This window comes from Notechis scutatus, chromosome 10 (genome assembly GCF_049901735.1).
Source record: "Notechis scutatus isolate UNSWTSFEM ecotype Mainland chromosome 10, rNotScu1.2, whole genome shotgun sequence".
Lineage (NCBI taxonomy): Eukaryota > Metazoa > Chordata > Lepidosauria > Squamata > Elapidae > Notechis > Notechis scutatus.
Window position 1 is genome coordinate 10,342,223 of NC_142018.1, and position 14,141 is coordinate 10,356,363.

Here is a 14,141-nt window from a genome sequence, read left to right on the forward strand (position 1 = left end):
TCACTCCTTATCACCCATCCCCTCCCACTTGTGACTGTATGACTGTAACTTTGTCGCTTGTATCCTTACGATTTATATTGTTTCCAGGTATGATTGATTGTTGATTGTACGCTCTGACTATCATTAAGTGTTGTACCTTATGATTCTTGACTCTTAACGAATGTATCTTTTCTTTTAGCTATACTGAGAGCTTATGCACTAGAGACAAATTCCTTGTGTGTCCAGACACACGTGGCCAATAAAGAATTCTATTCTATTCTAATTCTACTTTGGCTGCACCACTAGCATAGCGTAGTCTAAGAAACAATATGGACACTGCTTGAGCAGCTGTTTCTCCTGTTTTCTGCTCCTGTTGTGTGCTACTTCCTTAATAACAGAGGTGAGCAAGATGCTGATCTATATCTCAGTTGAAAGTTGTTCCTCTTTTGACAACCTTGCATCAATATATTGGGATTATCAATCAGGTTCTCAGAGGTGCCTATTGATCCCATTCTTTAAACAGAGAGACATCAAGTTTGACTGAAAAGTCAATAGCTGAAACGAAGCAAACACTAATGAAAACGACTTCCGATAGAAGTCAGTGAACAAAGAAATGATACAAATCAATGCTAAAAATACTTCTGCTAAAGCCATTTCAAGATTGCGAGTTAGCTGTTATTTCCAGTAGGTATGCTATGGCAGGGGGCACCAACCTTTTGGACCTCAGGGACCACCAAACTCACAATTTTAACTCCCGCGGACCACTAATATGAATTTTAAGTGATGGTGGCTTGCTGACATTTTCCCAGAAAGCAGCAGAGACCCTGGGAAAATCCCCAAAAAGGTCTGCAGGAAAATTCCCTGCCCCGTTTTCTTACTGATCGATCATTCTTTATTTGGGACCGCAGGATACCGTCTCCAGCTCCGTTCAAAGGGAGAGAGAGGGAGGGAGGGAGGGGGAGAGAGAGAGACAGAGACTGACTTTTGGCTTCATGCAAGGGAAGCAGCAGAAGTCTTTCTTTCTCTCCTCCAAACTCCACCAGAAACGAGTCTTTGCTGGCACAGCCTCTTGGAGCAGGAGGCCTTGCAGGGTCCCAAAGACTCATTTCTGGCGGAGTTTGGGGGAGAGAAAGAAAGACTTTTGCTGCTTTCCTTGCGTGTAGCCAAAAGCAGAAGAAGAAAGAAGCGGAAAGAAGCAGCCCGGTGGTCCGGTGGCCAGGCCAGGTGTCCCTCTGCCCTTTCCCCCCCTCTCCTCACTACCTTGTGTTGTTCCCAATGTGATGCAAGTCTTGTGTTCCCACAGGCCATGTGGGCAGCGCAGCCTTGTGTTCCCACGCAGCCTGGATTAATTGCTTTGGGGGGGTGCTCTGGGGGTGACATTAATCTGCGGAGCACCAAAATTTTCTCATGGACCATCAGTGGTCCCTGGCCCACTGGTTGGCAACCACTGTGCTATAGCACTAGCACTTAGACTTATATACCGCTTCACAGTGTTTTACAGCCTTCTCTAAGTGGTCTACAGAGTCAGCCTCTTGCCCCCAACAATCTGGGTCCTCATTTTACCCACCTCGGAAGGATGGAAGGCTGAGTCAACCTTGAGCTGGTCAGGATCGAACTGCTGGCAGTGAGCAGTGAATTAGCCCTGCAGTACTGCGCCACCATGTCTCTTAAGAAAGTAGACATTAACCCACAAATTACACTGAGATTCAATGTTTTTGTGCTGAGTGATAACAACCATCCTACCGTTATTAACTTACAAGTAGTCCTTGACTTACAACAGTCTGTTTAGTGACTGTTCTGGCTTCCCCATTTACCACCTTCCGACAAGCAAAGTCAGTGGGGAAGCCAGAACCACTTAACAACCGGGCTACTAACTTAACAACAACAGAGATTCACTTAACAACGGTGGCAATAGAAGTTGTAAAATCAGGCAAAATTCACTTATCTCGCTTCGCAACGGAAATGATGGACTCAATTGTGGTTGTAAGTCAAGGACTATCTATATTTTAAAATAAATGTGATCCCATCAGATGCATCCGTAACAGATCATTGAAGTGTTCTGCATGCTTTTCTATTTCAAAAAAGTTGACAGGATCATCTAAGTGACTTAGGCCAACTAAGTTGTTTCTATTAGAACAACAGAATAGCAGAGTTGGAAGGGACCTTGGAGGTCTTCTAGTCCAACCCTCTGCTGAAGTGGGAAACCATATACAATTTCAGATAAATGGTTGTCCAATCTTTTCTTAAAAACCTCCAGTGTTGGAGCATTCACAACTTCTGGAGCAAGCCATTCCATTCATTAATCACAAGTAGCTTCTGGTACATGTAAAATAATGGCACGACACATTTCTTTATCTTTAAGGTGACACAAGATGTACGAAAAACTCAACTGCACATTTGTTCTTCTCTAGCTCTATTGTGAAGGAAACCATATGTTCAGTTCCATAGAAGGCTTAAATTGGCTAGAACCACTCCGAGGATTCCCCCCCATTATGATGCCAAAAACACAAGTATTGGCATATCAACACAAGTGCCTCTCTAAAACACAAGCTTAGACTTAATTGAAAAACCATATATAAATGTGTAACCTCTTGCAATTTTCATGCCACAAAAAAACAAATAAACAGAGCCTTCCACTACTATAGCCACATAGCAAATGATAAAAGGGTATGCATAAGATATAAGGTGGAGTAGATGTTATTCTTTACTGCCATAATTGAGAAAGCCAGTTTGGTCTAGTGGTTAAGGCACCAGGTTAGAAACCATGAAAGCCAGCTGAGTGCCAAAGCCATTGAAGGCCAATCACCAGCAGACGGGGTGAGTTCTAATCTCACCTTAGTCATGAAGCCAATTGGGTGACTTTAGACCAGTCACTCTCTCTCAACCCATCCCACCTCATTTGTTGTTGTGGAGAAAACAAGAGGAGGAGGAAGGAAGATGTGTTGGATGTGATCACTGCCTTGAGTGGTGAAAATAATAAAGGTAGGAAATGAATGAAGACACAAATAATCAATGCAATGCAGCCTATCAGAATGATTCGTATTCATATTGTATTTCATAAAATATAAATTTTGTTCCTTGCTGACAAGTTGCAAAGAAGATACCATACAAATACTGATTCTGGAACAATGAGTGATTCTGTATGTTTCTCCCCAGAAATTTCTATAAGCTAGCTTTTAGTCAAAGACTGCCACCTAAAGTCAACAGAAATTGATGCTGCCCATACTCTCCCCTAAATATATTAATTTACTGTTCAGGTTTATGTGAGGAAGGCATGGACAGAAAAATGAAGAACATTATACCAAACTGAGCAACTACATAGGAAGTCCAGCATATGAAAGCCAACAGAACAAATGCTTGTTTGCAACCAACATGCAATTAGTTGCAACTCACAAAACCCCAGGGTTGGATAGAACTCCAGTTGAGAAAGAAAACCAGACTTTTTTTCCTAATGAAAAGGAACTTTGATTTGACTGAATGTTTCAATTTACTACCATATATCCACTCTATTATTGTGCCAGATATTGATTCAAAACAAGAACAAAAGCTACCTTGGTAGAGAAACAAAGAGGAACAAAGTTGTGGATGTTCCATCACTGGAGGCTTTTAAGAAGAGATTGGACGGCCATTTGTCTGGAATGGTATAGGGTTTCCTGCTTGAGAAGTAGGTTGGACTAGAAGACCTCCAAGGTCCCTCCCAACTCCGTTATTCTGCAATAGAATAATACGAGAGCCGGTTGGATATAGTGATGAAACCAGGAGTTCTAGGTCTTCCTTTCTCATGAAAGCCAATGAGATGACTGGTCCAGTTGCTCTCTCTCTGTGCCCAGCCTCATAGGGTTGTGGTGGCAAAAAAAGGGCATGGCAGGAGAACCAAGTAATTTTACCACATTGAATTATATGTAAAAAGGGGAGGGTAAAACTATCTGGCTGACCACGCGACCAAGAATCATTGTAATAGTACAATTCCCAATTATCTTTTCAGTATTTTAAATAGAAGTTGGAGAGCATGAAAAAGAAATTAGACAAACATATACAGGGATGGATTTGAAACTTAACCATCACAGAAACCCCCCAGCTTCAGATACCAATTTCTAAACATGGATTAGAGACCCTGCAAACTGGTATCTCCCATGTCAGGAGGCCAGGAAGGGTATAAGGCTTTGAAAATTTAAAAAAAAAAAAACATGTGGCTGACAGATTTATTGGAACCAACAGGAATGTAGTCTCCCTTACAGCTGCCAGCCCTGGGATTGACCAAAGCAACCTCAGCTTGACGCCAGCTTAAAATTAGACTAGACAAATTACATAACTTCATGTCATGACTTCAAAGCACTCTCTCTCTCTCTCTCTCTCTCTCTCTCACACACCACATAAGCAATCCCTCACTATTACCTCCATATTGTAGATCATGGGTGGGCACTGCTCTGAAGCCACATCTCACTCCCTGAAATTATTAAGCAATGCTGTAATTCAAAGCACAAGTCTTATAGAATACCAGTATCAGCTGAATCTTTTATTTATTTTTATTCATCTATTCACCCATTTATTCATTCATTCAATTTCTATAACCACCCATCCGATTGACGGTCCTTAAAAACCGGCACCAAGACTTCATAGTCAGAAAAGTATCTTTCCCCAAAGTGAAGGGCCTTGACGTTGACTCTTGGCATGTTTTCGGTCATTATTCTATCAGTTCTTTAAAAAATGAATGAAACCACGAAAGACCCGTGCATATGCATATGAAGCTGCTCATTCCTCAAAAGCATAATTGCCTATTCCATTGTTCTCCCAGTTGAGGCTTCTCTCAACATGACACCTTGCCTTGGTATATTCCACAAAGCTCACATGCCATTCATGCTTTTGCATTTGAGGCATGACATTAAAACCATTTTATTTTATTCCCACAGGCACCTGTTTGCCTGACTACTTTTATGCTTGATTTTTTTTTTTTTTTTTTTTTTTTTTGTAGCTTCCTTTGTTCTGCCCTGTCCTACTTTGGACACAAATGTTGAAGATGCAATATATTAACTATAGGAAAACTTAGAATTTTCTTAGCATGCTGAGCTGACTAATGCAATACAGATTTCATTTCAAAGTCAAATTAAGTTGAATAGAATAGAACAGAATATATATAGAGTAGAGTAGAATATAGAATAGAATAGAATCATAGGGAGCCTCTGTGGCGCAGTGGTTAGAGTGCAGGACTGCAGGCTACTTCTGCTGACTGCCGGCTGCCTGCAATTTGGCAATTTGAATCTCACCAGGCTCAAGGTTGACTTAGCCTTTCATTCTTCTGAGGTGGGTAAAATGAGGACCCAGATTGTTGGGGGCAAGAGGCTGACTCTGTAAACTGTTTACGTAGGGCTGTAAAGCGGCATATAAGTCCAAGTGCTATTACTATAAATAAATAAATAAATAGATGAGACAATAGGTAAAGGTTCCCCTTGCACATAGGTGCTAGTCGTTTCCTGCTGCTACCATCCCATCAGCTATGAGGTAAAGGTAAAGGTTACCCCACACATACTGTACATGCTAGTCATTTCCGGCTCTAGGGGGCGGTGCTCATCTCTGTTACAAAGCCGAAGAGTCAGCGCTGTCCGAAGTCGTCTCTATGGTCATGTGGCCTGCATGACTAAACGCCGCAGGTGCATGGAGCGCTGTTATCTTCCCACCAAAGTGATCCCTATTTTTCTACTTGCATTTTTTATGTGCTTTCAAACTGCTAGGTTGGCAGAAGCTGGGAGAAGTAACGGGAGCTCACTCTGTTACGCGGCGCTAGGGATTCGAATTGCCGACTTTTCTGACCAACAAGCTCAGCATCTTACCCACTGAGCCAACACAGAGCCTATGTCATGCATTTCCTAGTGGGGAATGCATACTCATCTTTACATTTAAGTTAAATTAAACTAAGCAAAATCTGTTTTCTGAAATACCAGAAGCTTGCAATGCTCCCATTTTCAAAGCACTGGTCAGTTACTACGGTTGCAGAAGATTAAGGAGCGTGCATAAGTGCACCATCGTGCCTACCGTCCCTGTCCTATTGTTTCCATTTATTCATACCTATTTTCTGTATTTCTTATTCATGTTTATACTTATATCTATTATCTTGTGAGCGATTGACAAATATATAAAATGAATGATGTTTGTAATTACAAGAGGTGTTAATCACTTGATTCCTAGAGAGGAATCATTAGTGCAGCAGCCTAATGTAACCTTTTGACACATATTAACTGGCATTGGCATAATATTCTAATCCAGCCTTTCTCAATCTTGGCAACTTTTAAGATGTCTGTACTTTCAACTCCCAGAATTCCTCAGCCAGCATGCTTCGAGATGTGTGGATTTCATAACTCCCAGAATCCCCCAGTCAAATTGCTGGTTGAGGATTTTGGGAGTTGAGGCCCACAGAACTTAGGGTCTCCAAGGTTAACTTAACAGAATAACAGAGTTGGAAGGGACCTTGGAGGTCTTCTAGTCCAACCCCCCTGCACTAATCCATGGCTTAACAAACCATGTTTGATTGAATGAAACCAGCTGTCTGATGTCAGGTACAACACTATGAAACATACAGAAAATCTTCTGATTGGATTCATGTCAATAAACTGTTGTATTTTTCATATGGCATTTTATAGCACGAGAAGCACTGAGGCAGAGGCAGAAATAACTTTTAAAAATAGACAAAGCCTATTTCGGTATTATTTTAGACAAACTCCAGGCAGATGACTCAAAAAGCTCATTTTTTGACAGATCCCATAAGATATGTTTGCAAACCACTTTTTTTATTTAAAGAACCAGCTGCCTGCATGAAAGGCAAACGCTGGACCGACACCAAAGGTATTTTGAACATCGCCGGCCGCCTTCCTCCTCCTCCCCCCCGCCCGCCTGCCCAAATCGACTTTTACGTACAAAAAAAAAAAAGACGAAGGTACGTAAAGCGAGGGCAGTCCGGCGACGGGGCGCTCTTCTGCGCAGGCGCAGCCTTCCCTCGCGCTCCAGCCGACGGCTCCAAGCGTCTGTTGCAGCAGATCGAGCGAGGCGAACGGCACGCATGCGCGTCCCGAGTTCTGCTCCGCGAGCTCCGGACTGAAGCCCCGAAACTCGTCAATTCTTTCCCTCTTTTTTCCCCCCAACCTCCTTTCTCCGTCGGCCCCTTGCCCGCCAAGCCGTAAACCGAAGAAGGGCCGTTCTCGCAGGCTCATCCTCGACAAGGCCTGGCGGGAAGGCCGCCCCCCTCCCCACACCTTCCCTCACCGTCGCCCCTCCCCCCTCCGGGGCCGCGCGCCCTCCCCGCCCCTCCCCCGTCCCCGGCCGCCAGCCCACCCCCCCTTCTACCGGACCCACCGTGCTCTGTGGGGCGGGCGGGGCGGCCACGGGGGCCCCAGGGCTCCGAATTCAGCCGGTTTCGGCTGGGTCGGTCCCGGCGTCACACAATGAAATCAGCGCCTCCGATCATTAATTCTCATCATGATCGTGACGTCAGCGTAGACAGCGGCCAATCGCCGCTCGAGATCAGCGCCGGCCGGGACAGTCTCTGCCCCCGCCTCTCAAGCCTCGGGGGAGAGAGACTCTTGCGAGGAACAGCCCGCTTTGCGCGCGCCGGGATGGTGGGGGAGGTGGGGGCTCCCGCGCACGCGCTTTGAAAGGAACATCGGCGGCGGGGGCGATGCTTGGCCGGCAACAGCCAGCCTGCCTGCCTGCCTGCTTGGCCGGAGGGGAAGGAGGAGTGGCGCGTTCCGGGAACGGCGGCTCGGGGCTCGAGTCCGCCAGGCTTTTCCTGGGCTTTGCAAAGGAGGGGGAGGTATCGGGGGAGGGGAGGCGCTACATCCCGACCCTTCGCTTCCCCGCAGGCGTGATGGTGGGGGTCCCTAGGGGGTGGGGTGCAAGAGGGGTGGGGGCTTCCCACCTGTTCCTGTTGGAAGGACCGCGATGGACCCTCTTTGCAAAGAAAAGGAGCGCAAACTGCCATGCAAGCAGCTGGGGAGGGTACGAATTGACTGGGGGGGGGGATTGTGTGTTAACTTTTAGTGGGGCTGCTAAAATCAGCCTTGGGGGAGCTTTCCCGGCTAACCCCAACCCCCAGTGGGGGAGCCTGAGCGCTCCTGAATTGCACCCGCCGCTCCGTTCTCCCGTTGCATATGCAGGAGCTGGACTCGTGGCAGGACTTAAAAGGGAGGTGGGGGTTGGAGGTAGGAGACATAAGAGAGTTTGGTTAGGCAAGTTTACCTGCGAGCGAGGCGCCCTCCAAGTTCCGTCTCTCGTTTGCAATTCAAGGTGAATTGCTGCAGCGTTAAAACGAGGCAACTGGACTATCTGGTTTTTCTTTGAAGACGTTTCCGCTACTCATCTGAGAGGAAGGACGGGAAGGATTGATACTCCTTGCAGACGTTCTTCCATTCCCCACCATCCAGTCAGAGCTGAAGAAGCTTCTTGGAGGAGAAGCAAAATGTCTACAAAGAAAAACGAAGTACAGTTGCCTCTTGAAAAAACCACCTTTGGGACAACCATGACCTGGATGACTTGAGAATCTCCATAGACACTTAAAATTGGGGTGCTCACAGCATGACTGGAAGGAATGTTCCCCCCAGTGGCTTTGGCAGTGATTCTGATTAGTTGTCCCTAGATTGCACGCACCTGTTCTGTTTGCCATTGTTTTATCTTGCTAAGTTTGGCGTGCATTGCTGGAGAGTCAAAAACTGGGGTGCCCTCAACCCTAACTGTAGGAAAATAAAAAGTTGTTCCCGGGATTAATGTTGCTGGTTGGAATGCAAGTTGCATTTGAGACAGATTACAAGTTATTTTACCAGCAATCGTTCTTTAAACTCCATCCTGTTTGATGAGGTAGCTTGTGACCTTTTGATATATGTGCAGTAGGGATTGGTATAATAATCAGAATAACAATTTTGGACCCTCAGGTCAACCTTGGTTCCTGAGTGACTGGCTGGACAAGCTTATTCTGTATGCCATGTTTTATTTCATAGCTTTCCTCAGAATAGGATAGGATAGGATAGGATAGGATAGGATGGAATAGAATGAAATGGGATAGGATAGGATAGAATATGGAATGGAATGGAATAGAGTAGAACAGAATGAAATAGAGAATGGAATAGAGAATAGAATAGAATATAGAATAGGGTAGAATAGAATAGAAAATAGGATAGAATAGAAAATAGAAAATAGAATAGAATAGAATAGAATAGAAAATAGAATGGAATTGAATAGAATAGAATAGAATAGAATAGAATAGAATAGAATAGAATAGAATAGAATAGAATAGCTTTATTGTCATTGCATTCTACAAATACAATGAAATTTGAAAGCTACTCCAGTACAGTGCCCCAAACACCACATCACAATCACACTACAGAGTATTTAAAAATTAAAATAATTATAATAATAATTAAAAACCTAGTCTAAATCCCATCTAAAACATATAGTAATTTAGATAGTTTAAAAATGCCACTATATACATAGGGCTAAATCACATCATGATTCGGATGCTATTAATTTGTCTTCACAATAAGGTCTGGAGGATCAGCTCCATTGTAATTGGTCAATTAAGGAATTCAAATGAATATTAACTGTGTGATGGTGTTAAAAGTGGTGATTACTTTCTTAATCACCATTGTACAGTATTTAAGCACTTTTATCCCAACTTTTGTAAAAGGATCTTGCCTTGAGATGAAAGCAAATCTACGTGTATTTACATGAATCTAAAATACAGGAAAATGATTGGACTTATTGTTATTCAACAGAATGGCAGTTGGAAAGTCCTTAGAAATCTTCTAGTCTAGTCCAACTCTCTGTTCAAGTAGGAGACCCTATAACACTTCAGACAAATGACTGTCCAATTTCTTTTTGAAAACCTCCAGTGATGGAGCGAGCACCCACAACTTCTGGAGGCAAGGAGTTCCACTGATTAATTGTTCTGACTGTCAGGAAATTTCTCCTTAGTTCTAGGTTGCTTCTCTCCTTGAATAGCTTCCACCCATTGCTTCTTGTCCTACGTTCAGGAGCTTTGCAGAATAGTAAAGTAATGCAATTAGGTGGGAATGAAGTAGGCCAACATATTAAAATATTTTTAATATATTCTTTAGATTTACATTGGATACCCATCACTTATACAGTTGAAATGTATGAGGAATTTTCCCCAACAAATTACACAGTAATTACAAATGTTTGAGATGGAACATATTTTTTATATAAATTTAGTTATTGCTAAGAAAATTGTTGTGTGTTTATGCACATATATTTTTGTATGAAATGAATTGGAATTGTTCCTACGGCATAACTATGTCTTCCGGTTATTTATCATCATCATCATCATTATTTGGAAGTATGCATTTCTATCCCTAAAAGCATTTAAAGTGCCTCAGAATGCAAGAAAGACCAAAAATGCCATAAAGCATACCTAAATGATTGAAATTAAAAAGCAGTAATATCTAAAATGTACTCAGTTGCTCAGGAAATTCAGTGTGCAAATTATTAAGCTGGCCAAGAATCAAGTGGGAGGGGGAAGGAAAATGCAGGATAAATTGAATGTGCACTCAGAAGTAAATTTTGGAAACCTTTAATGATCATTCAGAAAATAACAGCCTGTGCAGAGATGGATAAATTAACCCTAGCACTTAAGGATAAAGAATCATCAGAATATTATAAAAGCTGGCAATGTTGGTATGATTGGATAGAACAAAAATAGAAAATATATTAGTAAATATTGTTAAATTGTAATAGAGGTAGTAATTACACATTCACAATAAGACTTAGTCGTAAATATGACACCAATAATAACAAATAAGGAACCACAGACTTGATAATGGAATTGTTTGTTTTTATTTGTTTTCTTTTTCTTTTCCTTTTTTTAATGTTGTGTATGTGTTTGTTATTTTGGTTGTATAATCAATAAAGTTTGCTTTAAAAAAAAACCATCCATTTTTTAAAAACAAATAGCACAAAACTGAGAAAGCATTTCCTTTTGTTTATCATTACCACAATTTCGACCCATAAGGCAAGTTCATCTGCCAAATAATTATTTTAAAATGTAATAGCTTTTGGTTTAAGAGACGGTGAAAAGTAATCTGCACCATAACCAAAAGGAAGCTCTATCCCAGTATATTTTCCATGCATCTACAATTCTCACAAATTCGAAGTTGAGTCAAGAAGGTGAGATTTGTATATTGCTGATAACATTTTTCCCACCACGTGTATTGCAGCGTGTAATATTTTAAAACAATTCAGGAAGGTTTTAATTATTATTTTGACTTGTCAGTAAAATTTTCTGGAGCTTTAAAAGCATGCAAGTTCTTTGCCTAACAAAATTAGGTCATTTAAAATTATAATCTAGTGCAAGAATGCAATCTTTAGGAAACAGGGTCAACTTTTTCTCCAGCAAGATCAAAAGTAGGAGGGCAGCTGTTTCTTTGTTCAGGATTCACTAAAACAAAAACGGAAATTCAACAATGCATGCTCCCTCATTGGGAATATAATATGCAAATATAATATCCAGAGAGAATTTATTAAGAAAGAAAATAGTTAGATTTGTAATTGCTTATCTTTGAACACTTGCATGGACAGCTGTATGCATGCATTGCAAATTATACCACTGTAAAATGGAACCATCATAACCATTTGAAATATGTTAACTAGAGGTTAATAATAAACATCTCTGAAAAATGTGAAAAATTTTGTTCAAAGGACTGACATAACCAGTAGACAGGCTTGAAAATTAGGAAAACCTTTCAGTAATATGGCAAGAATGTTTCTCCTTAATCTGGTGCCTTCCAAGAATTATAACTCCAAATATGGGAGATGGGAGCATTTAAATTGCTTTGCAGAACAGGTTTATTTATTTATTTTACAGGGCACCCAACTTCCAAAAACTCTGACTCCTTTACCAATGAATGAAAACGTTTAGAGACAAGGGAACAACAACGGAAAAACAATGATGTCACAAGGAAGTGGAAGCAGAAGTAAACTGAAGCAACATGATCTTGTGTGAGCTTCAAGATGAGTTGGAAAATACAGAAGTGTCAAAAGTTTTGTAGAGCACATATGTTTGCGGAGAGATTTGTCTAATAGGATAAAAAGTAGGATGATAGGAGAAGAATAGAAATAAGGATCTCACAGAAGTGAAAAGGAGCTGGTAGACCAGAAGGTGATTCAGGATGAGAGAATCCAAAGCAGAAACTTTGAGAAGAAGTGGTAAAGGATAACAAAATAATAGAGTTGAAAGGGACCTTGGAGGTTTTCTAGTCCAAGCAGGAAACTCTGTAGCATTCCAGACAAATGGGTTTTCCAATCTCTTCTTAAAGGAGATGTCAGACGGGGTCTCCTTATGACCAAGAAAACAATTTGAAAAACAATGAACAGAATCGCTCATTGCAAATTGCATAAATCCATCATATTCCACTCTTTAAAAGGGAACATTCACAGTTCAGAGGGTTAACAGGCATTATTTAAGCAGATACTGATTATGGTGAGAGAGTCCATTAAACTAAGTATACTAGGTTGAATAGCAGATCGCTCAAACCTGTAAATTATCAGCTTTGGAGAGTAATTGAAAAGGGTAGCTTTTAATCAGCATATTTAGGGATTTATGTTTGTGTGTGGAAGTGACTTGATGCTTTTACTGTCAAAACTATCATTATTTTTAAGTACATAATTGCGTATTTTTGTTAGCAATAATCTTACTATTTTAATAATTTTTGAGCAGCTGTCCATGCCCAGAATTCATACTTAACCACTGGGACATGTTGGTAATGAATTCCTAAGGTATAAAGAAGGCAAAGTGCTGGCATTGCAATTAGGAACAATCATCTCAGTATACTATTGTTATTGTTTATTTACAGTATTCTAGCTATATCACTGTTGAATGTTAGTTGATCAGTTTTCTCACTATTTTGAAGTTATTAACCTATAACGACAATATATTTAGGAACTGAATAGTATTTCACAAACAATACAATTTGGAAGGTCTTATTTCCTAAATAGCTTTTCGAGTTGGAAACAAATGAGAGCTGTATACAATAGCATGCCATCTACTGGTAAAGCAGGCATTATCAAGTATTTAAAACAATACACCTTTCATTTTCCTGCTGTAGCATTTGATCTTCCTTCTTGCTTTTCTTTTTTTAAAAAAACATTCTATGTTAAATACTTTTAAAATATATTGCTTGTTACTAAAATTGGCCAGGCTTACTTTTGCAAAGATGTGAAGAAAGGCAGAGCTCAACATTTGCATACGTCTCGTTTGATTCAGTGGCTCTCAACATACCAAATTTTCAGCAAAACCTATTTTTAAAAAAATGCAAATCTGCTATTATATAAAATCAATTTTGCATAGCCCAATTACTGAGAGAACCTTTGATGAATATTATGCAGTAAATGATGTGGGAGGGAGAAGGTTTTGTTTTGTTTAACAATTTAACATGTTGAGAACATTTCTAAATGCTTCCTCATGAAGGAATAAAGAATTTGTTTATTTCCTTCAATGTCGACCGTTATGGTTGCTACTCTATGATTGTATTGTTCTGATTCAGTAGGAAGTTTAGATTTTGGAGTATATCCATTTCTTTATGGGCTAATACGTCCAATATCTGACCCATTTTCCTATAGAAAATAGCTTTAGATTTTCTGTAGGAAGTTGTCCAAAAGGTTCTTTTTCAAAAGGCAACTGGACTTCCTTTGTTTTTTCCTTGAAGATATTTCACTTCTCATCCAAGAAGCTTTTTCAGTTCTGAACTGAACAGAACTGAAGAAACTTCTTGGATGAAAAGCAAATGTCTTCAAGGAAAAAACAAAGGAAGTCCAGTTGCCTTTTGAAAAAGAATCTTTGGGTTAACATGACCTGAATGTCTGAGAATCTACATTGACACTGTAGGAGCTTGGTTTCAATTTTAGGGGAAATAATTTGGATTTGAAACGAAGTGTAATGAGAATGCTGTCTGTTCCACTTCAACAGATAACATGGGGAAACCAAAAGTCTTCCAATATGCTTCTCTTGGTGAATGATTTTCAGTTTTATTAAAATGTATTTGGAAAAGGTCTAGCCAACAGGAAGAAAAAAATCAATGCACATGTTAAATTTATTAAATATATTGTTAGGTGATGACAGTCTATGGGTGATTTCTTGAGAATATTTACGGAGGTAATTGGTAATTGCT

At 40.7% G+C, this 14,141-nt stretch overlaps 1 protein-coding gene across 6 annotated transcripts in view; it reads right to left on the bottom strand.

The window, feature by feature from the left end:
* The window catches only part of HDX (highly divergent homeobox), a 31,133-nt gene extending 22,863 nt beyond the window's left edge, over nucleotides 1-8,270 (bottom strand). The window contains exons 1-3 of one of the 6 annotated variants that reach the window (XM_087972072.1): nucleotides 7,324-7,463; nucleotides 4,375-4,426; nucleotides 3,531-3,690 (exon numbers count right to left, since the gene is read on the bottom strand). The gene's annotated coding sequence lies outside the window, so the exon portion shown is untranslated. Of the gene's footprint in view, nucleotides 1-3,530; nucleotides 3,691-4,374; nucleotides 4,427-7,323; nucleotides 7,590-8,205 lie in introns of those variants that run through there. The other 5 variants (XM_026674667.2, XM_087972070.1, XM_087972075.1 and 2 more) reach the window with 5 other exon arrangements.
* Between the last annotated feature and the right edge of the window lie 5,871 nt (nucleotides 8,271-14,141).